This window comes from Hyla sarda, unplaced genomic scaffold (assembly GCF_029499605.1).
Source record: "Hyla sarda isolate aHylSar1 unplaced genomic scaffold, aHylSar1.hap1 scaffold_2152, whole genome shotgun sequence".
NCBI classification, from domain to species: Eukaryota; Metazoa; Chordata; class Amphibia; order Anura; family Hylidae; genus Hyla; species Hyla sarda.
In genome coordinates this window covers 28,980-52,056 of record NW_026608820.1, presented here as the reverse complement: position 1 = coordinate 52,056, position 23,077 = coordinate 28,980, and the positions used below count along the sequence as shown (strand labels likewise).

Below are 23,077 nucleotides of genomic sequence, written 5' to 3'. Positions count from 1 at the left end.
GAGTGCAATGGTCGCCTGTCCTTTTTTTAAGTGATGATGTGGGTTTAGCCTGTGCTGTATGTATGTATGGGTGGCTGACTGCCACCCACCCAGAAAGTGTATGGGAGGCTGGTTGGCTGCCAGCCTTCCTTCCATTCCTATGAGTAATGTGAGTGCTCATGAAGGGGACATGGTTGGGTCCACCCCTTTCCCGGTTATCCCCTCTAGGCCTTTTGGCTTAGATCAAGTGTAAAAAAAGAAAGGATCTTGCGACAGATCGCATCCTGAGGCACGTTTTTTTTTGTGTGAATACTTGCACTTGGGTGACTTGTGAGCACATACTGATACATACGTTCCCTATCTGGGGACCATAAATTAAATGGATTTTTGAGAAAGGGAGCTGATTTGGAAGCTTGCTTCTGTCGCCCTATGCATTGACCCGATGTGGCAGTATCTTCGGGTAGTGAACAGTGCACCACCCCATTCCAGTGTTAAACAAGAAAGATTCTCATTTAATCCTCCGTGGGTGAGAATTTGAGTTTGAGAATTGGAGACCAAAATGATGAGTTGCACTGACTGGTTTATGAACGTCTATTCATTTAGCGTTTTAATGACCATGTTTGCACACTGATTGGTGTAAAAAAATAAAATAAAACTAAATAATAATAATCTAGCACACCTGTGCAGGTTTGACATGACATGACAGGTAGCTGTCTTGTGGGTGGTGCTGAATCCTGTTAAATGACATGAGGGTCTCATGCCTATACACAAGGGTGTGTCATTGCTGTTGCTTGACCATGCATTGGTTTCTGTGGTCAGTGAATGATAAAAACAAAATTTACCATACATTGATGGATGGGAAATCCGCCGTGAGGCATTTGTTTTTAGAAACTGCTGCTCACAACCAATGTTGCAATGGAGTGTCTCCATCTGCTGGTGGTATTGGAAAGGCATTAGTGCTATGACAGGGTCTGAAGAAGAAGAAGAAGAAGAAGACGGAAAAAAATATATATAAAAAGAAAAAGAGAGAGAGAGAGAGAGAGACTGACTTAGTGAGCGAGTGAGTGAGAGAGTGAGAGTGAGTGAGAGTGAATGAGTGAGTGAGTGATTGAGTGAGTGAGTGAGTGAGTGAGTGAGAACAAATGAGTTAAAGCAAGTGAGTGAGAGAGATCGAATGAATGAAAGTCTGAATGACAGAAAGAAAAAAGGATGAAGAAAGAAGCATGAAGAAAAAAAAATGTATATGGAGTTGCTGACATGAGTGCAATCTACAAAGCCGTTGAGGCTGATCCTCATGGGAGGATTATTGCACCAGGACCCTTAGCACTTTTAAAATGCCATTCAATGCCACGGGCTAGATGTAAACTGCAGATGACCATGTTGTGGTAGTTACCATGGATACCAGAGTGATGTGTGAGCTAACACATAGGCCCAACAGATTCCAAGAAGGCCAGAATCACCAGCGGCACCACCATCGATTGTCAGGTCACCCGGATTCAGCAAATACCAGAGTCCAAAATGATGCAGGTTTATACTGTTAATTTTCAGTTTATCGTTACAGTTGGTGTTATTCCATGTCGGAAGGGACGCAGCTACAGCCAGTGGGGTAACTAGAGACAGGCAGGCAGCTATGTGCAACAAAGGTAGGCGTGTTGTTTTCATATGCAGATCTGAAATATTGTCTTATATGCAAGAGGAGGAGTGATGGGGGTTCAGGCAAAAGCCAGGCTATGGATTGCATTGCTAAATGCTCCATCAGAGTGCAATGGTCGCCTGTCCTTTTTTTAAGTGATGATGTGGGTTTAGCCTGTGCTGTATGTATGTATGGGTGGCTGACTGCCACCCACCCAGAAAGTGTATGGGAGGCTGGTTGGCTGCCAGCCTTCCTTCCATTCCTATGAGTAATGTGAGTGCTCATGAAGGGGACATGGTTGGGTCCACCCCTTTCCCGGTTATCCCCTCTAGGCCTTTTGGCTTAGATCAAGTGTAAAAAAAGAAAGGATCTTGCGACAGATCGCATCCTGAGGCACGTTTTTTTTTGTGTGAATACTTGCACTTGGGTGACTTGTGAGCACATACTGATACATACGTTCCCTATCTGGGGACCATAAATTAAATGGATTTTTGAGAAAGGGAGCTGATTTGGAAGCTTGCTTCTGTCGCCCTATGCATTGACCCGATGTGGCAGTATCTTCGGGTAGTGAACAGTGCACCACCCCATTCCAGTGTTAAACAAGAAAGATTCTCATTTAATCCTCCGTGGGTGAGAATTTGAGTTTGAGAATTGGAGACCAAAATGATGAGTTGCACTGACTGGTTTATGAACGTCTATTCATTTAGCGTTTTAATGACCATGTTTGCACACTGATTGGTGTAAAAAAATAAAATAAAACTAAATAATAATAATCTAGCACACCTGTGCAGGTTTGACATGACATGACAGGTAGCTGTCTTGTGGGTGGTGCTGAATCCTGTTAAATGACATGAGGGTCTCATGCCTATACACAAGGGTGTGTCATTGCTGTTGCTTGACCATGCATTGGTTTCTGTGGTCAGTGAATGATAAAAACAAAATTTACCATACATTGATGGATGGGAAATCCGCCGTGAGGCATTTGTTTTTAGAAACTGCTGCTCACAACCAATGTTGCAATGGAGTGTCTCCATCTGCTGGTGGTATTGGAAAGGCATTAGTGCTATGACAGGGTCTGAAGAAGAAGAAGAAGAAGAAGACGGAAAAAAATATATATAAAAAGAAAAAGAGAGAGAGAGAGAGAGAGACTGACTTAGTGAGCGAGTGAGTGAGAGAGTGAGAGTGAGTGAGAGTGAATGAGTGAGTGAGTGATTGAGTGAGTGAGTGAGTGAGTGAGAACAAATGAGTTAAAGCAAGTGAGTGAGAGAGATCGAATGAATGAAAGTCTGAATGACAGAAAGAAAAAAGGATGAAGAAAGAAGCATGAAGAAAAAAAAATGTATATGGAGTTGCTGACATGAGTGCAATCTACAAAGCCGTTGAGGCTGATCCTCATGGGAGGATTATTGCACCAGGACCCTTAGCACTTTTAAAATGCCATTCAATGCCACGGGCTAGATGTAAACTGCAGATGACCATGTTGTGGTAGTTACCATGGATACCAGAGTGATGTGTGAGCTAACACATAGGCCCAACAGATTCCAAGAAGGCCAGAATCACCAGCGGCACCACCATCGATTGTCAGGTCACCCGGATTCAGCAAATACCAGAGTCCAAAATGATGCAGGTTTATACTGTTAATTTTCAGTTTATCGTTACAGTTGGTGTTATTCCATGTCGGAAGGGACGCAGCTACAGCCAGTGGGGTAACTAGAGACAGGCAGGCAGCTATGTGCAACAAAGGTAGGCGTGTTGTTTTCATATGCAGATCTGAAATATTGTCTTATATGCAAGAGGAGGAGTGATGGGGGTTCAGGCAAAAGCCAGGCTATGGATTGCATTGCTAAATGCTCCATCAGAGTGCAATGGTCGCCTGTCCTTTTTTTAAGTGATGATGTGGGTTTAGCCTGTGCTGTATGTATGTATGGGTGGCTGACTGCCACCCACCCAGAAAGTGTATGGGAGGCTGGTTGGCTGCCAGCCTTCCTTCCATTCCTATGAGTAATGTGAGTGCTCATGAAGGGGACATGGTTGGGTCCACCCCTTTCCCGGTTATCCCCTCTAGGCCTTTTGGCTTAGATCAAGTGTAAAAAAAGAAAGGATCTTGCGACAGATCGCATCCTGAGGCACGTTTTTTTTTGTGTGAATACTTGCACTTGGGTGACTTGTGAGCACATACTGATACATACGTTCCCTATCTGGGGACCATAAATTAAATGGATTTTTGAGAAAGGGAGCTGATTTGGAAGCTTGCTTCTGTCGCCCTATGCATTGACCCGATGTGGCAGTATCTTCGGGTAGTGAACAGTGCACCACCCCATTCCAGTGTTAAACAAGAAAGATTCTCATTTAATCCTCCGTGGGTGAGAATTTGAGTTTGAGAATTGGAGACCAAAATGATGAGTTGCACTGACTGGTTTATGAACGTCTATTCATTTAGCGTTTTAATGACCATGTTTGCACACTGATTGGTGTAAAAAAATAAAATAAAACTAAATAATAATAATCTAGCACACCTGTGCAGGTTTGACATGACATGACAGGTAGCTGTCTTGTGGGTGGTGCTGAATCCTGTTAAATGACATGAGGGTCTCATGCCTATACACAAGGGTGTGTCATTGCTGTTGCTTGACCATGCATTGGTTTCTGTGGTCAGTGAATGATAAAAACAAAATTTACCATACATTGATGGATGGGAAATCCGCCGTGAGGCATTTGTTTTTAGAAACTGCTGCTCACAACCAATGTTGCAATGGAGTGTCTCCATCTGCTGGTGGTATTGGAAAGGCATTAGTGCTATGACAGGGTCTGAAGAAGAAGAAGAAGAAGAAGACGGAAAAAAATATATATAAAAAGAAAAAGAGAGAGAGAGAGAGAGAGACTGACTTAGTGAGCGAGTGAGTGAGAGAGTGAGAGTGAGTGAGAGTGAATGAGTGAGTGAGTGATTGAGTGAGTGAGTGAGTGAGTGAGTGAGAACAAATGAGTTAAAGCAAGTGAGTGAGAGAGATCGAATGAATGAAAGTCTGAATGACAGAAAGAAAAAAGGATGAAGAAAGAAGCATGAAGAAAAAAAAATGTATATGGAGTTGCTGACATGAGTGCAATCTACAAAGCCGTTGAGGCTGATCCTCATGGGAGGATTATTGCACCAGGACCCTTAGCACTTTTAAAATGCCATTCAATGCCACGGGCTAGATGTAAACTGCAGATGACCATGTTGTGGTAGTTACCATGGATACCAGAGTGATGTGTGAGCTAACACATAGGCCCAACAGATTCCAAGAAGGCCAGAATCACCAGCGGCACCACCATCGATTGTCAGGTCACCCGGATTCAGCAAATACCAGAGTCCAAAATGATGCAGGTTTATACTGTTAATTTTCAGTTTATCGTTACAGTTGGTGTTATTCCATGTCGGAAGGGACGCAGCTACAGCCAGTGGGGTAACTAGAGACAGGCAGGCAGCTATGTGCAACAAAGGTAGGCGTGTTGTTTTCATATGCAGATCTGAAATATTGTCTTATATGCAAGAGGAGGAGTGATGGGGGTTCAGGCAAAAGCCAGGCTATGGATTGCATTGCTAAATGCTCCATCAGAGTGCAATGGTCGCCTGTCCTTTTTTTAAGTGATGATGTGGGTTTAGCCTGTGCTGTATGTATGTATGGGTGGCTGACTGCCACCCACCCAGAAAGTGTATGGGAGGCTGGTTGGCTGCCAGCCTTCCTTCCATTCCTATGAGTAATGTGAGTGCTCATGAAGGGGACATGGTTGGGTCCACCCCTTTCCCGGTTATCCCCTCTAGGCCTTTTGGCTTAGATCAAGTGTAAAAAAAGAAAGGATCTTGCGACAGATCGCATCCTGAGGCACGTTTTTTTTTGTGTGAATACTTGCACTTGGGTGACTTGTGAGCACATACTGATACATACGTTCCCTATCTGGGGACCATAAATTAAATGGATTTTTGAGAAAGGGAGCTGATTTGGAAGCTTGCTTCTGTCGCCCTATGCATTGACCCGATGTGGCAGTATCTTCGGGTAGTGAACAGTGCACCACCCCATTCCAGTGTTAAACAAGAAAGATTCTCATTTAATCCTCCGTGGGTGAGAATTTGAGTTTGAGAATTGGAGACCAAAATGATGAGTTGCACTGACTGGTTTATGAACGTCTATTCATTTAGCGTTTTAATGACCATGTTTGCACACTGATTGGTGTAAAAAAATAAAATAAAACTAAATAATAATAATCTAGCACACCTGTGCAGGTTTGACATGACATGACAGGTAGCTGTCTTGTGGGTGGTGCTGAATCCTGTTAAATGACATGAGGGTCTCATGCCTATACACAAGGGTGTGTCATTGCTGTTGCTTGACCATGCATTGGTTTCTGTGGTCAGTGAATGATAAAAACAAAATTTACCATACATTGATGGATGGGAAATCCGCCGTGAGGCATTTGTTTTTAGAAACTGCTGCTCACAACCAATGTTGCAATGGAGTGTCTCCATCTGCTGGTGGTATTGGAAAGGCATTAGTGCTATGACAGGGTCTGAAGAAGAAGAAGAAGAAGAAGACGGAAAAAAATATATATAAAAAGAAAAAGAGAGAGAGAGAGAGAGAGACTGACTTAGTGAGCGAGTGAGTGAGAGAGTGAGAGTGAGTGAGAGTGAATGAGTGAGTGAGTGATTGAGTGAGTGAGTGAGTGAGTGAGTGAGAACAAATGAGTTAAAGCAAGTGAGTGAGAGAGATCGAATGAATGAAAGTCTGAATGACAGAAAGAAAAAAGGATGAAGAAAGAAGCATGAAGAAAAAAAAATGTATATGGAGTTGCTGACATGAGTGCAATCTACAAAGCCGTTGAGGCTGATCCTCATGGGAGGATTATTGCACCAGGACCCTTAGCACTTTTAAAATGCCATTCAATGCCACGGGCTAGATGTAAACTGCAGATGACCATGTTGTGGTAGTTACCATGGATACCAGAGTGATGTGTGAGCTAACACATAGGCCCAACAGATTCCAAGAAGGCCAGAATCACCAGCGGCACCACCATCGATTGTCAGGTCACCCGGATTCAGCAAATACCAGAGTCCAAAATGATGCAGGTTTATACTGTTAATTTTCAGTTTATCGTTACAGTTGGTGTTATTCCATGTCGGAAGGGACGCAGCTACAGCCAGTGGGGTAACTAGAGACAGGCAGGCAGCTATGTGCAACAAAGGTAGGCGTGTTGTTTTCATATGCAGATCTGAAATATTGTCTTATATGCAAGAGGAGGAGTGATGGGGGTTCAGGCAAAAGCCAGGCTATGGATTGCATTGCTAAATGCTCCATCAGAGTGCAATGGTCGCCTGTCCTTTTTTTAAGTGATGATGTGGGTTTAGCCTGTGCTGTATGTATGTATGGGTGGCTGACTGCCACCCACCCAGAAAGTGTATGGGAGGCTGGTTGGCTGCCAGCCTTCCTTCCATTCCTATGAGTAATGTGAGTGCTCATGAAGGGGACATGGTTGGGTCCACCCCTTTCCCGGTTATCCCCTCTAGGCCTTTTGGCTTAGATCAAGTGTAAAAAAAGAAAGGATCTTGCGACAGATCGCATCCTGAGGCACGTTTTTTTTTGTGTGAATACTTGCACTTGGGTGACTTGTGAGCACATACTGATACATACGTTCCCTATCTGGGGACCATAAATTAAATGGATTTTTGAGAAAGGGAGCTGATTTGGAAGCTTGCTTCTGTCGCCCTATGCATTGACCCGATGTGGCAGTATCTTCGGGTAGTGAACAGTGCACCACCCCATTCCAGTGTTAAACAAGAAAGATTCTCATTTAATCCTCCGTGGGTGAGAATTTGAGTTTGAGAATTGGAGACCAAAATGATGAGTTGCACTGACTGGTTTATGAACGTCTATTCATTTAGCGTTTTAATGACCATGTTTGCACACTGATTGGTGTAAAAAAATAAAATAAAACTAAATAATAATAATCTAGCACACCTGTGCAGGTTTGACATGACATGACAGGTAGCTGTCTTGTGGGTGGTGCTGAATCCTGTTAAATGACATGAGGGTCTCATGCCTATACACAAGGGTGTGTCATTGCTGTTGCTTGACCATGCATTGGTTTCTGTGGTCAGTGAATGATAAAAACAAAATTTACCATACATTGATGGATGGGAAATCCGCCGTGAGGCATTTGTTTTTAGAAACTGCTGCTCACAACCAATGTTGCAATGGAGTGTCTCCATCTGCTGGTGGTATTGGAAAGGCATTAGTGCTATGACAGGGTCTGAAGAAGAAGAAGAAGAAGAAGACGGAAAAAAATATATATAAAAAGAAAAAGAGAGAGAGAGAGAGAGAGACTGACTTAGTGAGCGAGTGAGTGAGAGAGTGAGAGTGAGTGAGAGTGAATGAGTGAGTGAGTGATTGAGTGAGTGAGTGAGTGAGTGAGTGAGAACAAATGAGTTAAAGCAAGTGAGTGAGAGAGATCGAATGAATGAAAGTCTGAATGACAGAAAGAAAAAAGGATGAAGAAAGAAGCATGAAGAAAAAAAAATGTATATGGAGTTGCTGACATGAGTGCAATCTACAAAGCCGTTGAGGCTGATCCTCATGGGAGGATTATTGCACCAGGACCCTTAGCACTTTTAAAATGCCATTCAATGCCACGGGCTAGATGTAAACTGCAGATGACCATGTTGTGGTAGTTACCATGGATACCAGAGTGATGTGTGAGCTAACACATAGGCCCAACAGATTCCAAGAAGGCCAGAATCACCAGCGGCACCACCATCGATTGTCAGGTCACCCGGATTCAGCAAATACCAGAGTCCAAAATGATGCAGGTTTATACTGTTAATTTTCAGTTTATCGTTACAGTTGGTGTTATTCCATGTCGGAAGGGACGCAGCTACAGCCAGTGGGGTAACTAGAGACAGGCAGGCAGCTATGTGCAACAAAGGTAGGCGTGTTGTTTTCATATGCAGATCTGAAATATTGTCTTATATGCAAGAGGAGGAGTGATGGGGGTTCAGGCAAAAGCCAGGCTATGGATTGCATTGCTAAATGCTCCATCAGAGTGCAATGGTCGCCTGTCCTTTTTTTAAGTGATGATGTGGGTTTAGCCTGTGCTGTATGTATGTATGGGTGGCTGACTGCCACCCACCCAGAAAGTGTATGGGAGGCTGGTTGGCTGCCAGCCTTCCTTCCATTCCTATGAGTAATGTGAGTGCTCATGAAGGGGACATGGTTGGGTCCACCCCTTTCCCGGTTATCCCCTCTAGGCCTTTTGGCTTAGATCAAGTGTAAAAAAAGAAAGGATCTTGCGACAGATCGCATCCTGAGGCACGTTTTTTTTTGTGTGAATACTTGCACTTGGGTGACTTGTGAGCACATACTGATACATACGTTCCCTATCTGGGGACCATAAATTAAATGGATTTTTGAGAAAGGGAGCTGATTTGGAAGCTTGCTTCTGTCGCCCTATGCATTGACCCGATGTGGCAGTATCTTCGGGTAGTGAACAGTGCACCACCCCATTCCAGTGTTAAACAAGAAAGATTCTCATTTAATCCTCCGTGGGTGAGAATTTGAGTTTGAGAATTGGAGACCAAAATGATGAGTTGCACTGACTGGTTTATGAACGTCTATTCATTTAGCGTTTTAATGACCATGTTTGCACACTGATTGGTGTAAAAAAATAAAATAAAACTAAATAATAATAATCTAGCACACCTGTGCAGGTTTGACATGACATGACAGGTAGCTGTCTTGTGGGTGGTGCTGAATCCTGTTAAATGACATGAGGGTCTCATGCCTATACACAAGGGTGTGTCATTGCTGTTGCTTGACCATGCATTGGTTTCTGTGGTCAGTGAATGATAAAAACAAAATTTACCATACATTGATGGATGGGAAATCCGCCGTGAGGCATTTGTTTTTAGAAACTGCTGCTCACAACCAATGTTGCAATGGAGTGTCTCCATCTGCTGGTGGTATTGGAAAGGCATTAGTGCTATGACAGGGTCTGAAGAAGAAGAAGAAGAAGAAGACGGAAAAAAATATATATAAAAAGAAAAAGAGAGAGAGAGAGAGAGAGACTGACTTAGTGAGCGAGTGAGTGAGAGAGTGAGAGTGAGTGAGAGTGAATGAGTGAGTGAGTGATTGAGTGAGTGAGTGAGTGAGTGAGTGAGAACAAATGAGTTAAAGCAAGTGAGTGAGAGAGATCGAATGAATGAAAGTCTGAATGACAGAAAGAAAAAAGGATGAAGAAAGAAGCATGAAGAAAAAAAAATGTATATGGAGTTGCTGACATGAGTGCAATCTACAAAGCCGTTGAGGCTGATCCTCATGGGAGGATTATTGCACCAGGACCCTTAGCACTTTTAAAATGCCATTCAATGCCACGGGCTAGATGTAAACTGCAGATGACCATGTTGTGGTAGTTACCATGGATACCAGAGTGATGTGTGAGCTAACACATAGGCCCAACAGATTCCAAGAAGGCCAGAATCACCAGCGGCACCACCATCGATTGTCAGGTCACCCGGATTCAGCAAATACCAGAGTCCAAAATGATGCAGGTTTATACTGTTAATTTTCAGTTTATCGTTACAGTTGGTGTTATTCCATGTCGGAAGGGACGCAGCTACAGCCAGTGGGGTAACTAGAGACAGGCAGGCAGCTATGTGCAACAAAGGTAGGCGTGTTGTTTTCATATGCAGATCTGAAATATTGTCTTATATGCAAGAGGAGGAGTGATGGGGGTTCAGGCAAAAGCCAGGCTATGGATTGCATTGCTAAATGCTCCATCAGAGTGCAATGGTCGCCTGTCCTTTTTTTAAGTGATGATGTGGGTTTAGCCTGTGCTGTATGTATGTATGGGTGGCTGACTGCCACCCACCCAGAAAGTGTATGGGAGGCTGGTTGGCTGCCAGCCTTCCTTCCATTCCTATGAGTAATGTGAGTGCTCATGAAGGGGACATGGTTGGGTCCACCCCTTTCCCGGTTATCCCCTCTAGGCCTTTTGGCTTAGATCAAGTGTAAAAAAAGAAAGGATCTTGCGACAGATCGCATCCTGAGGCACGTTTTTTTTTGTGTGAATACTTGCACTTGGGTGACTTGTGAGCACATACTGATACATACGTTCCCTATCTGGGGACCATAAATTAAATGGATTTTTGAGAAAGGGAGCTGATTTGGAAGCTTGCTTCTGTCGCCCTATGCATTGACCCGATGTGGCAGTATCTTCGGGTAGTGAACAGTGCACCACCCCATTCCAGTGTTAAACAAGAAAGATTCTCATTTAATCCTCCGTGGGTGAGAATTTGAGTTTGAGAATTGGAGACCAAAATGATGAGTTGCACTGACTGGTTTATGAACGTCTATTCATTTAGCGTTTTAATGACCATGTTTGCACACTGATTGGTGTAAAAAAATAAAATAAAACTAAATAATAATAATCTAGCACACCTGTGCAGGTTTGACATGACATGACAGGTAGCTGTCTTGTGGGTGGTGCTGAATCCTGTTAAATGACATGAGGGTCTCATGCCTATACACAAGGGTGTGTCATTGCTGTTGCTTGACCATGCATTGGTTTCTGTGGTCAGTGAATGATAAAAACAAAATTTACCATACATTGATGGATGGGAAATCCGCCGTGAGGCATTTGTTTTTAGAAACTGCTGCTCACAACCAATGTTGCAATGGAGTGTCTCCATCTGCTGGTGGTATTGGAAAGGCATTAGTGCTATGACAGGGTCTGAAGAAGAAGAAGAAGAAGAAGACGGAAAAAAATATATATAAAAAGAAAAAGAGAGAGAGAGAGAGAGAGACTGACTTAGTGAGCGAGTGAGTGAGAGAGTGAGAGTGAGTGAGAGTGAATGAGTGAGTGAGTGATTGAGTGAGTGAGTGAGTGAGTGAGTGAGAACAAATGAGTTAAAGCAAGTGAGTGAGAGAGATCGAATGAATGAAAGTCTGAATGACAGAAAGAAAAAAGGATGAAGAAAGAAGCATGAAGAAAAAAAAATGTATATGGAGTTGCTGACATGAGTGCAATCTACAAAGCCGTTGAGGCTGATCCTCATGGGAGGATTATTGCACCAGGACCCTTAGCACTTTTAAAATGCCATTCAATGCCACGGGCTAGATGTAAACTGCAGATGACCATGTTGTGGTAGTTACCATGGATACCAGAGTGATGTGTGAGCTAACACATAGGCCCAACAGATTCCAAGAAGGCCAGAATCACCAGCGGCACCACCATCGATTGTCAGGTCACCCGGATTCAGCAAATACCAGAGTCCAAAATGATGCAGGTTTATACTGTTAATTTTCAGTTTATCGTTACAGTTGGTGTTATTCCATGTCGGAAGGGACGCAGCTACAGCCAGTGGGGTAACTAGAGACAGGCAGGCAGCTATGTGCAACAAAGGTAGGCGTGTTGTTTTCATATGCAGATCTGAAATATTGTCTTATATGCAAGAGGAGGAGTGATGGGGGTTCAGGCAAAAGCCAGGCTATGGATTGCATTGCTAAATGCTCCATCAGAGTGCAATGGTCGCCTGTCCTTTTTTTAAGTGATGATGTGGGTTTAGCCTGTGCTGTATGTATGTATGGGTGGCTGACTGCCACCCACCCAGAAAGTGTATGGGAGGCTGGTTGGCTGCCAGCCTTCCTTCCATTCCTATGAGTAATGTGAGTGCTCATGAAGGGGACATGGTTGGGTCCACCCCTTTCCCGGTTATCCCCTCTAGGCCTTTTGGCTTAGATCAAGTGTAAAAAAAGAAAGGATCTTGCGACAGATCGCATCCTGAGGCACGTTTTTTTTTGTGTGAATACTTGCACTTGGGTGACTTGTGAGCACATACTGATACATACGTTCCCTATCTGGGGACCATAAATTAAATGGATTTTTGAGAAAGGGAGCTGATTTGGAAGCTTGCTTCTGTCGCCCTATGCATTGACCCGATGTGGCAGTATCTTCGGGTAGTGAACAGTGCACCACCCCATTCCAGTGTTAAACAAGAAAGATTCTCATTTAATCCTCCGTGGGTGAGAATTTGAGTTTGAGAATTGGAGACCAAAATGATGAGTTGCACTGACTGGTTTATGAACGTCTATTCATTTAGCGTTTTAATGACCATGTTTGCACACTGATTGGTGTAAAAAAATAAAATAAAACTAAATAATAATAATCTAGCACACCTGTGCAGGTTTGACATGACATGACAGGTAGCTGTCTTGTGGGTGGTGCTGAATCCTGTTAAATGACATGAGGGTCTCATGCCTATACACAAGGGTGTGTCATTGCTGTTGCTTGACCATGCATTGGTTTCTGTGGTCAGTGAATGATAAAAACAAAATTTACCATACATTGATGGATGGGAAATCCGCCGTGAGGCATTTGTTTTTAGAAACTGCTGCTCACAACCAATGTTGCAATGGAGTGTCTCCATCTGCTGGTGGTATTGGAAAGGCATTAGTGCTATGACAGGGTCTGAAGAAGAAGAAGAAGAAGAAGACGGAAAAAAATATATATAAAAAGAAAAAGAGAGAGAGAGAGAGAGAGACTGACTTAGTGAGCGAGTGAGTGAGAGAGTGAGAGTGAGTGAGAGTGAATGAGTGAGTGAGTGATTGAGTGAGTGAGTGAGTGAGTGAGTGAGAACAAATGAGTTAAAGCAAGTGAGTGAGAGAGATCGAATGAATGAAAGTCTGAATGACAGAAAGAAAAAAGGATGAAGAAAGAAGCATGAAGAAAAAAAAATGTATATGGAGTTGCTGACATGAGTGCAATCTACAAAGCCGTTGAGGCTGATCCTCATGGGAGGATTATTGCACCAGGACCCTTAGCACTTTTAAAATGCCATTCAATGCCACGGGCTAGATGTAAACTGCAGATGACCATGTTGTGGTAGTTACCATGGATACCAGAGTGATGTGTGAGCTAACACATAGGCCCAACAGATTCCAAGAAGGCCAGAATCACCAGCGGCACCACCATCGATTGTCAGGTCACCCGGATTCAGCAAATACCAGAGTCCAAAATGATGCAGGTTTATACTGTTAATTTTCAGTTTATCGTTACAGTTGGTGTTATTCCATGTCGGAAGGGACGCAGCTACAGCCAGTGGGGTAACTAGAGACAGGCAGGCAGCTATGTGCAACAAAGGTAGGCGTGTTGTTTTCATATGCAGATCTGAAATATTGTCTTATATGCAAGAGGAGGAGTGATGGGGGTTCAGGCAAAAGCCAGGCTATGGATTGCATTGCTAAATGCTCCATCAGAGTGCAATGGTCGCCTGTCCTTTTTTTAAGTGATGATGTGGGTTTAGCCTGTGCTGTATGTATGTATGGGTGGCTGACTGCCACCCACCCAGAAAGTGTATGGGAGGCTGGTTGGCTGCCAGCCTTCCTTCCATTCCTATGAGTAATGTGAGTGCTCATGAAGGGGACATGGTTGGGTCCACCCCTTTCCCGGTTATCCCCTCTAGGCCTTTTGGCTTAGATCAAGTGTAAAAAAAGAAAGGATCTTGCGACAGATCGCATCCTGAGGCACGTTTTTTTTTGTGTGAATACTTGCACTTGGGTGACTTGTGAGCACATACTGATACATACGTTCCCTATCTGGGGACCATAAATTAAATGGATTTTTGAGAAAGGGAGCTGATTTGGAAGCTTGCTTCTGTCGCCCTATGCATTGACCCGATGTGGCAGTATCTTCGGGTAGTGAACAGTGCACCACCCCATTCCAGTGTTAAACAAGAAAGATTCTCATTTAATCCTCCGTGGGTGAGAATTTGAGTTTGAGAATTGGAGACCAAAATGATGAGTTGCACTGACTGGTTTATGAACGTCTATTCATTTAGCGTTTTAATGACCATGTTTGCACACTGATTGGTGTAAAAAAATAAAATAAAACTAAATAATAATAATCTAGCACACCTGTGCAGGTTTGACATGACATGACAGGTAGCTGTCTTGTGGGTGGTGCTGAATCCTGTTAAATGACATGAGGGTCTCATGCCTATACACAAGGGTGTGTCATTGCTGTTGCTTGACCATGCATTGGTTTCTGTGGTCAGTGAATGATAAAAACAAAATTTACCATACATTGATGGATGGGAAATCCGCCGTGAGGCATTTGTTTTTAGAAACTGCTGCTCACAACCAATGTTGCAATGGAGTGTCTCCATCTGCTGGTGGTATTGGAAAGGCATTAGTGCTATGACAGGGTCTGAAGAAGAAGAAGAAGAAGAAGAAGACGGAAAAAAATATATATAAAAAGAAAAAGAGAGAGAGAGAGAGAGACTGACTTAGTGAGCGAGTGAGTGAGAGAGTGAGAGTGAGTGAGAGTGAATGAGTGAGTGAGTGATTGAGTGAGTGAGTGAGTGAGTGAGTGAGAACAAATGAGTTAAAGCAAGTGAGTGAGAGAGATCGAATGAATGAAAGTCTGAATGACAGAAAGAAAAAAGGATGAAGAAAGAAGCATGAAGAAAAAAAAATGTATATGGAGTTGCTGACATGAGTGCAATCTACAAAGCCGTTGAGGCTGATCCTCATGGGAGGATTATTGCACCAGGACCCTTAGCACTTTTAAAATGCCATTCAATGCCACGGGCTAGATGTAAACTGCAGATGACCATGTTGTGGTAGTTACCATGGATACCAGAGTGATGTGTGAGCTAACACATAGGCCCAACAGATTCCAAGAAGGCCAGAATCACCAGCGGCACCACCATCGATTGTCAGGTCACCCGGATTCAGCAAATACCAGAGTCCAAAATGATGCAGGTTTATACTGTTAATTTTCAGTTTATCGTTACAGTTGGTGTTATTCCATGTCGGAAGGGACGCAGCTACAGCCAGTGGGGTAACTAGAGACAGGCAGGCAGCTATGTGCAACAAAGGTAGGCGTGTTGTTTTCATATGCAGATCTGAAATATTGTCTTATATGCAAGAGGAGGAGTGATGGGGGTTCAGGCAAAAGCCAGGCTATGGATTGCATTGCTAAATGCTCCATCAGAGTGCAATGGTCGCCTGTCCTTTTTTTAAGTGATGATGTGGGTTTAGCCTGTGCTGTATGTATGTATGGGTGGCTGACTGCCACCCACCCAGAAAGTGTATGGGAGGCTGGTTGGCTGCCAGCCTTCCTTCCATTCCTATGAGTAATGTGAGTGCTCATGAAGGGGACATGGTTGGGTCCACCCCTTTCCCGGTTATCCCCTCTAGGCCTTTTGGCTTAGATCAAGTGTAAAAAAAGAAAGGATCTTGCGACAGATCGCATCCTGAGGCACGTTTTTTTTTGTGTGAATACTTGCACTTGGGTGACTTGTGAGCACATACTGATACATACGTTCCCTATCTGGGGACCATAAATTAAATGGATTTTTGAGAAAGGGAGCTGATTTGGAAGCTTGCTTCTGTCGCCCTATGCATTGACCCGATGTGGCAGTATCTTCGGGTAGTGAACAGTGCACCACCCCATTCCAGTGTTAAACAAGAAAGATTCTCATTTAATCCTCCGTGGGTGAGAATTTGAGTTTGAGAATTGGAGACCAAAATGATGAGTTGCACTGACTGGTTTATGAACGTCTATTCATTTAGCGTTTTAATGACCATGTTTGCACACTGATTGGTGTAAAAAAATAAAATAAAACTAAATAATAATAATCTAGCACACCTGTGCAGGTTTGACATGACATGACAGGTAGCTGTCTTGTGGGTGGTGCTGAATCCTGTTAAATGACATGAGGGTCTCATGCCTATACACAAGGGTGTGTCATTGCTGTTGCTTGACCATGCATTGGTTTCTGTGGTCAGTGAATGATAAAAACAAAATTTACCATACATTGATGGATGGGAAATCCGCCGTGAGGCATTTGTTTTTAGAAACTGCTGCTCACAACCAATGTTGCAATGGAGTGTCTCCATCTGCTGGTGGTATTGGAAAGGCATTAGTGCTATGACAGGGTCTGAAGAAGAAGAAGAAGACGGAAAAAAATATATATAAAAAGAAAAAGAGAGAGAGAGAGAGAGAGACTGACTTAGTGAGCGAGTGAGTGAGAGAGTGAGAGTGAGTGAGAGTGAATGAGTGAGTGAGTGATTGAGTGAGTGAGTGAGTGAGTGAGTGAGAACAAATGAGTTAAAGCAAGTGAGTGAGAGAGATCGAATGAATGAAAGTCTGAATGACAGAAAGAAAAAAGGATGAAGAAAGAAGCATGAAGAAAAAAAAATGTATATGGAGTTGCTGACATGAGTGCAATCTACAAAGCCGTTGAGGCTGATCCTCATGGGAGGATTATTGCACCAGGACCCTTAGCACTTTTAAAATGCCATTCAATGCCACGGGCTAGATGTAAACTGCAGATGACCATGTTGTGGTAGTTACCATGGATACCAGAGTGATGTGTGAGCTAACACATAGGCCCAACAGATTCCAAGAAGGCCAGAATCACCAGCGGCACCACCATCGATTGTCAGGTCACCCGGATTCAGCAAATACCAGAGTCCAAAATGATGCAGGTTTATACTGTTAATTTTCAGTTTATCGTTACAGTTGGTGTTATTCCATGTCGGAAGGGACGCAGCTACAGCCAGTGGGGTAACTAGAGACAGGCAGGCAGCTATGTGCAACAAAGGTAGGCGTGTTGTTTTCATATGCAGATCTGAAATATTGTCTTATATGCAAGAGGAGGAGTGATGGGGGTTCAGGCAAAAGCCAGGCTATGGATTGCATTGCTAAATGCTCCATCAGAGTGCAATGGTCGCCTGTCCTTTTTTTAAGTGATGATGTGGGTTTAGCCTGTGCTGTATGTATGTATGGGTGGCTGACTGCCACCCACCCAGAAAGTGTATGGGAGGCTGGTTGGCTGCCAGCCTTCCTTCCATTCCTATGAGTAATGTGAGTGCTCATGAAGGGGACATGGTTGGGTCCACCCCTTTCCCGGTTATCCCCTCTAGGCCTTTTGGCTTAGATCAAGTGTAAAAAAAGAAAGGATCTTGCGACAGATCGCATCCTGAGGCACGTTTTTTTTTGTGTGAATACTTGCACTTGGGTGACTTGTGAGCACATACTGATACATACGTTCCCTATCTGGGGACCATAAATTAAATGGATTTTTGAGAAAGGGAGCTGATTTGGAAGCTTGCTTCTGTCGCCCTATGCATTGACCCGATGTGGCAGTATCTTCGGGTAGTGAACAGTGCACCACCCCATTCCAGTGTTAAACAAGAAAGATTCTCATTTAATCCTCCGTGGGTGAGAATTTGAGTTTGAGAATTGGAGACCAAAATGATGAGTTGCACTGACTGGTTTATGAACGTCTATTCATTTAGCGTTTTAATGACCATGTTTGCACACTGATTGGTGTAAAAAAATAAAATAAAACTAAATAATAATAATCTAGCACACCTGTGCAGGTTTGACATGACATGACAGGTAGCTGTCTTGTGGGTGGTGCTGAATCCTGTTAAATGACATGAGGGTCTCATGCCTATACACAAGGGTGTGTCATTGCTGTTGCTTGACCATGCATTGGTTTCTGTGGTCAGTGAATGATAAAAACAAAATTTACCATACATTGATGGATGGGAAATCCGCCGTGAGGCATTTGTTTTTAGAAACTGCTGCTCACAACCAATGTTGCAATGGAGTGTCTCCATCTGCTGGTGGTATTGGAAAGGCATTAGTGCTATGACAGGGTCTGAAGAAGAAGAAGAAGAAGAAGACGGAAAAAAATATATATAAAAAGAAAAAGAGAGAGAGAGAGAGACTGACTTAGTGAGCGAGTGAGTGAGAGAGTGAGAGTGAGTGAGAGTGAATGAGTGAGTGAGTGATTGAGTGAGTGAGTGAGTGAGTGAGTGAGAACAAATGAGTTAAAGCAAGTGAGTGAGAGAGATCGAATGAATGAAAGTCTGAATGACAGAAAGAAAAAAGGATGAAGAAAGAAGCATGAAGAAAAAAAAATGTATATGGAGTTGCTGACATGAGTGCAATCTACAAAGCCGTTGAGGCTGATCCTCATGGGAGGATTATTGCACCAGGACCCTTAGCACTTTTAAAATGCCATTCAATGCCACGGGCTAGATGTAAACTGCAGATGACCATGTTGTGGTAGTTACCATGGATACCAGAGTGATGTGTGAGCTAACACATAGGCCCAACAGATTCCAAGAAGGCCAGAATCACCAGCGGCACCACCATCGATTGTCAGGTCACCCGGATTCAGCAAATACCAGAGTCCAAAATGATGCAGGTTTATACTGTTAATTTTCAGTTTATCGTTACAGTTGGTGTTATTCCATGTCGGAAGGGACGCAGCTACAGCCAGTGGGGTAACTAGAGACAGGCAGGCAGCTATGTGCAACAAAGGTAGGCGTGTTGTTTTCATATGCAGATCTGAAATATTGTCTTATATGCAAGAGGAGGAGTGATGGGGGTTCAGGCAAAAGCCAGGCTATGGATTGCATTGCTAAATGCTCCATCAGAGTGCAATGGTCGCCTGTCCTTTTTTTAAGTGATGATGTGGGTTTAGCCTGTGCTGTATGTATGTATGGGTGGCTGACTGCCACCCACCCAGAAAGTGTATGGGAGGCTGGTTGGCTGCCAGCCTTCCTTCCATTCCTATGAGTAATGTGAGTGCTCATGAAGGGGACATGGTTGGGTCCACCCCTTTCCCGGTTATCCCCTCTAGGCCTTTTGGCTTAGATCAAGTGTAAAAAAAGAAAGGATCTTGCGACAGATCGCATCCTGAGGCACGTTTTTTTTTGTGTGAATACTTGCACTTGGGTGACTTGTGAGCACATACTGATACATACGTTCCCTATCTGGGGACCATAAATTAAATGGATTTTTGAGAAAGGGAGCTGATTTGGAAGCTTGCTTCTGTCGCCCTATGCATTGACCCGATGTGGCAGTATCTTCGGGTAGTGAACAGTGCACCACCCCATTCCAGTGTTAAACAAGAAAGATTCTCATTTAATCCTCCGTGGGTGAGAATTTGAGTTTGAGAATTGGAGACCAAAATGATGAGTTGCACTGACTGGTTTATGAACGTCTATTCATTTAGCGTTTTAATGACCATGTTTGCACACTGATTGGTGTAAAAAAATAAAATAAAACTAAATAATAATAATCTAGCACACCTGTGCAGGTTTGACATGACATGACAGGTAGCTGTCTTGTGGGTGGTGCTGAATCCTGTTAAATGACATGAGGGTCTCATGCCTATACACAAGGGTGTGTCATTGCTGTTGCTTGACCATGCATTGGTTTCTGTGGTCAGTGAATGATAAAAACAAAATTTACCATACATTGATGGATGGGAAATCCGCCGTGAGGCATTTGTTTTTAGAAACTGCTGCTCACAACCAATGTTGCAATGGAGTGTCTCCATCTGCTGGTGGTATTGGAAAGGCATTAGTGCTATGACAGGGTCTGAAGAAGAAGAAGAAGAAGAAGACGGAAAAAAATATATATAAAAAGAAAAAGAGAGAGAGAGAGAGAGAGACTGACTTAGTGAGCGAGTGAGTGAGAGAGTGAGAGTGAGTGAGAGTGAATGAGTGAGTGAGTGATTGAGTGAGTGAGTGAGTGAGTGAGTGAGAACAAATGAGTTAAAGCAAGTGAGTGAGAGAGATCGAATGAATGAAAGTCTGAATGACAGAAAGAAAAAAGGATGAAGAAAGAAGCATGAAGAAAAAAAAATGTATATGGAGTTGCTGACATGAGTGCAATCTACAAAGCCGTTGAGGCTGATCCTCATGGGAGGATTATTGCACCAGGACCCTTAGCACTTTTAAAATGCCATTCAATGCCACGGGCTAGATGTAAACTGCAGATGACCATGTTGTGGTAGTTACCATGGATACCAGAGTGATGTGTGAGCTAACACATAGGCCCAACAGATTCCAAGAAGGCCAGAATCACCAGCGGCACCACCATCGATTGTCAGGTCACCCGGATTCAGCAAATACCAGAGTCCAAAATGATGCAGGTTTATACTGTTAATTTTCAGTTTATCGTTACAGTTGGTGTTATTCCATGTCGGAAGGGACGCAGCTACAGCCAGTGGGGTAACTAGAGACAGGCAGGCAGCTATGTGCAACAAAGGTAGGCGTGTTGTTTTCATATGCAGATCTGAAATATTGTCTTATATGCAAGAGGAGGAGTGATGGGGGTTCAGGCAAAAGCCAGGCTATGGATTGCATTGCTAAATGCTCCATCAGAGTGCAATGGTCGCCTGTCCTTTTTTTAAGTGATGATGTGGGTTTAGCCTGTGCTGTATGTATGTATGGGTGGCTGACTGCCACCCACCCAGAAAGTGTATGGGAGGCTGGTTGGCTGCCAGCCTTCCTTCCATTCCTATGAGTAATGTGAGTGCTCATGAAGGGGACATGGTTGGGTCCACCCCTTTCCCGGTTATCCCCTCTAGGCCTTTTGGCTTAGATCAAGTGTAAAAAAAGAAAGGATCTTGCGACAGATCGCATCCTGAGGCACGTTTTTTTTTGTGTGAATACTTGCACTTGGGTGACTTGTGAGCACATACTGATACATACGTTCCCTATCTGGGGACCATAAATTAAATGGATTTTTGAGAAAGGGAGCTGATTTGGAAGCTTGCTTCTGTCGCCCTATGCATTGACCCGATGTGGCAGTATCTTCGGGTAGTGAACAGTGCACCACCCCATTCCAGTGTTAAACAAGAAAGATTCTCATTTAATCCTCCGTGGGTGAGAATTTGAGTTTGAGAATTGGAGACCAAAATGATGAGTTGCACTGACTGGTTTATGAACGTCTATTCATTTAGCGTTTTAATGACCATGTTTGCACACTGATTGGTGTAAAAAAATAAAATAAAACTAAATAATAATAATCTAGCACACCTGTGCAGGTTTGACATGACATGACAGGTAGCTGTCTTGTGGGTGGTGCTGAATCCTGTTAAATGACATGAGGGTCTCATGCCTATACACAAGGGTGTGTCATTGCTGTTGCTTGACCATGCATTGGTTTCTGTGGTCAGTGAATGATAAAAACAAAATTTACCATACATTGATGGATGGGAAATCCGCCGTGAGGCATTTGTTTTTAGAAACTGCTGCTCACAACCAATGTTGCAATGGAGTGTCTCCATCTGCTGGTGGTATTGGAAAGGCATTAGTGCTATGACAGGGTCTGAAGAAGAAGAAGAAGAAGAAGACGGAAAAAAATATATATAAAAAGAAAAAGAGAGAGAGAGAGAGAGAGACTGACTTAGTGAGCGAGTGAGTGAGAGAGTGAGTGAGAGTGAATGAGTGAGTGAGTGATTGAGTGAGTGAGTGAGTGAGTGAGTGAGAACAAATGAGTTAAAGCAAGTGAGTGAGAGAGATCGAATGAATGAAAGTCTGAATGACAGAAAGAAAAAAGGATGAAGAAAGAAGCATGAAGAAAAAAAAATGTATATGGAGTTGCTGACATGAGTGCAATCTACAAAGCCGTTGAGGCTGATCCTCATGGGAGGATTATTGCACCAGGACCCTTAGCACTTTTAAAATGCCATTCAATGCCACGGGCTAGATGTAAACTGCAGATGACCATGTTGTGGTAGTTACCATGGATACCAGAGTGATGTGTGAGCTAACACATAGGCCCAACAGATTCCAAGAAGGCCAGAATCACCAGCGGCACCACCATCGATTGTCAGGTCACCCGGATTCAGCAAATACCAGAGTCCAAAATGATGCAGGTTTATACTGTTAATTTTCAGTTTATCGTTACAGTTGGTGTTATTCCATGTCGGAAGGGACGCAGCTACAGCCAGTGGGGTAACTAGAGACAGGCAGGCAGCTATGTGCAACAAAGGTAGGCGTGTTGTTTTCATATGCAGATCTGAAATATTGTCTTATATGCAAGAGGAGGAGTGATGGGGGTTCAGGCAAAAGCCAGGCTATGGATTGCATTGCTAAATGCTCCATCAGAGTGCAATGGTCGCCTGTCCTTTTTTTAAGTGATGATGTGGGTTTAGCCTGTGCTGTATGTATGTATGGGTGGCTGACTGCCACCCACCCAGAAAGTGTATGGGAGGCTGGTTGGCTGCCAGCCTTCCTTCCATTCCTATGAGTAATGTGAGTGCTCATGAAGGGGACATGGTTGGGTCCACCCCTTTCCCGGTTATCCCCTCTAGGCCTTTTGGCTTAGATCAAGTGTAAAAAAAGAAAGGATCTTGCGACAGATCGCATCCTGAGGCACGTTTTTTTTTTGTGTGAATACTTGCACTTGGGTGACTTGTGAGCACATACTGATACATACGTTCCCTATCTGGGGACCATAAATTAAATGGATTTTTGAGAAAGGGAGCTGATTTGGAAGCTTGCTTCTGTCGCCCTATGCATTGACCCGATGTGGCAGTATCTTCGGGTAGTGAACAGTGCACCACCCCATTCCAGTGTTAAACAAGAAAGATTCTCATTTAATCCTCCGTGGGTGAGAATT

At 43.5% G+C, this 23,077-nt stretch overlaps 14 pseudogenes; all 14 read left to right on the top strand.

Annotated features, from left to right (window-relative positions):
• Nucleotides 1-196: 196 nt before the first annotated feature.
• Nucleotides 197-460, top strand: LOC130319689 (U2 spliceosomal RNA; annotated as a pseudogene).
• Nucleotides 461-1,933: 1,473 nt separating this feature from the next.
• On the top strand, nt 1,934-2,197 carry LOC130319688 (U2 spliceosomal RNA; annotated as a pseudogene).
• A 1,469-nt stretch (nt 2,198-3,666) lies between these two features.
• Nucleotides 3,667-3,930, top strand: LOC130319685 (U2 spliceosomal RNA; annotated as a pseudogene).
• Nucleotides 3,931-5,403: 1,473 nt separating this feature from the next.
• Nucleotides 5,404-5,667, top strand: LOC130319684 (U2 spliceosomal RNA; annotated as a pseudogene).
• A 1,473-nt stretch (nt 5,668-7,140) lies between these two features.
• Nucleotides 7,141-7,404, top strand: LOC130319683 (U2 spliceosomal RNA; annotated as a pseudogene).
• Nucleotides 7,405-8,877: 1,473 nt separating this feature from the next.
• Nucleotides 8,878-9,141, top strand: LOC130319682 (U2 spliceosomal RNA; annotated as a pseudogene).
• A 1,473-nt stretch (nt 9,142-10,614) lies between these two features.
• LOC130319681 (U2 spliceosomal RNA) lies at nt 10,615-10,878 on the top strand (annotated as a pseudogene).
• Nucleotides 10,879-12,351: 1,473 nt separating this feature from the next.
• On the top strand, nt 12,352-12,615 carry LOC130319679 (U2 spliceosomal RNA; annotated as a pseudogene).
• Nucleotides 12,616-14,088: 1,473 nt separating this feature from the next.
• LOC130319678 (U2 spliceosomal RNA) lies at nt 14,089-14,352 on the top strand (annotated as a pseudogene).
• Nucleotides 14,353-15,826: 1,474 nt separating this feature from the next.
• Nucleotides 15,827-16,090, top strand: LOC130319677 (U2 spliceosomal RNA; annotated as a pseudogene).
• Nucleotides 16,091-17,557: 1,467 nt separating this feature from the next.
• Nucleotides 17,558-17,821, top strand: LOC130319676 (U2 spliceosomal RNA; annotated as a pseudogene).
• Nucleotides 17,822-19,290: 1,469 nt separating this feature from the next.
• LOC130319675 (U2 spliceosomal RNA) lies at nt 19,291-19,554 on the top strand (annotated as a pseudogene).
• A 1,473-nt stretch (nt 19,555-21,027) lies between these two features.
• On the top strand, nt 21,028-21,291 carry LOC130319673 (U2 spliceosomal RNA; annotated as a pseudogene).
• A 1,467-nt stretch (nt 21,292-22,758) lies between these two features.
• LOC130319691 (U2 spliceosomal RNA) lies at nt 22,759-23,023 on the top strand (annotated as a pseudogene).
• The last annotated feature ends 54 nt before the right edge of the window (nt 23,024-23,077 follow it).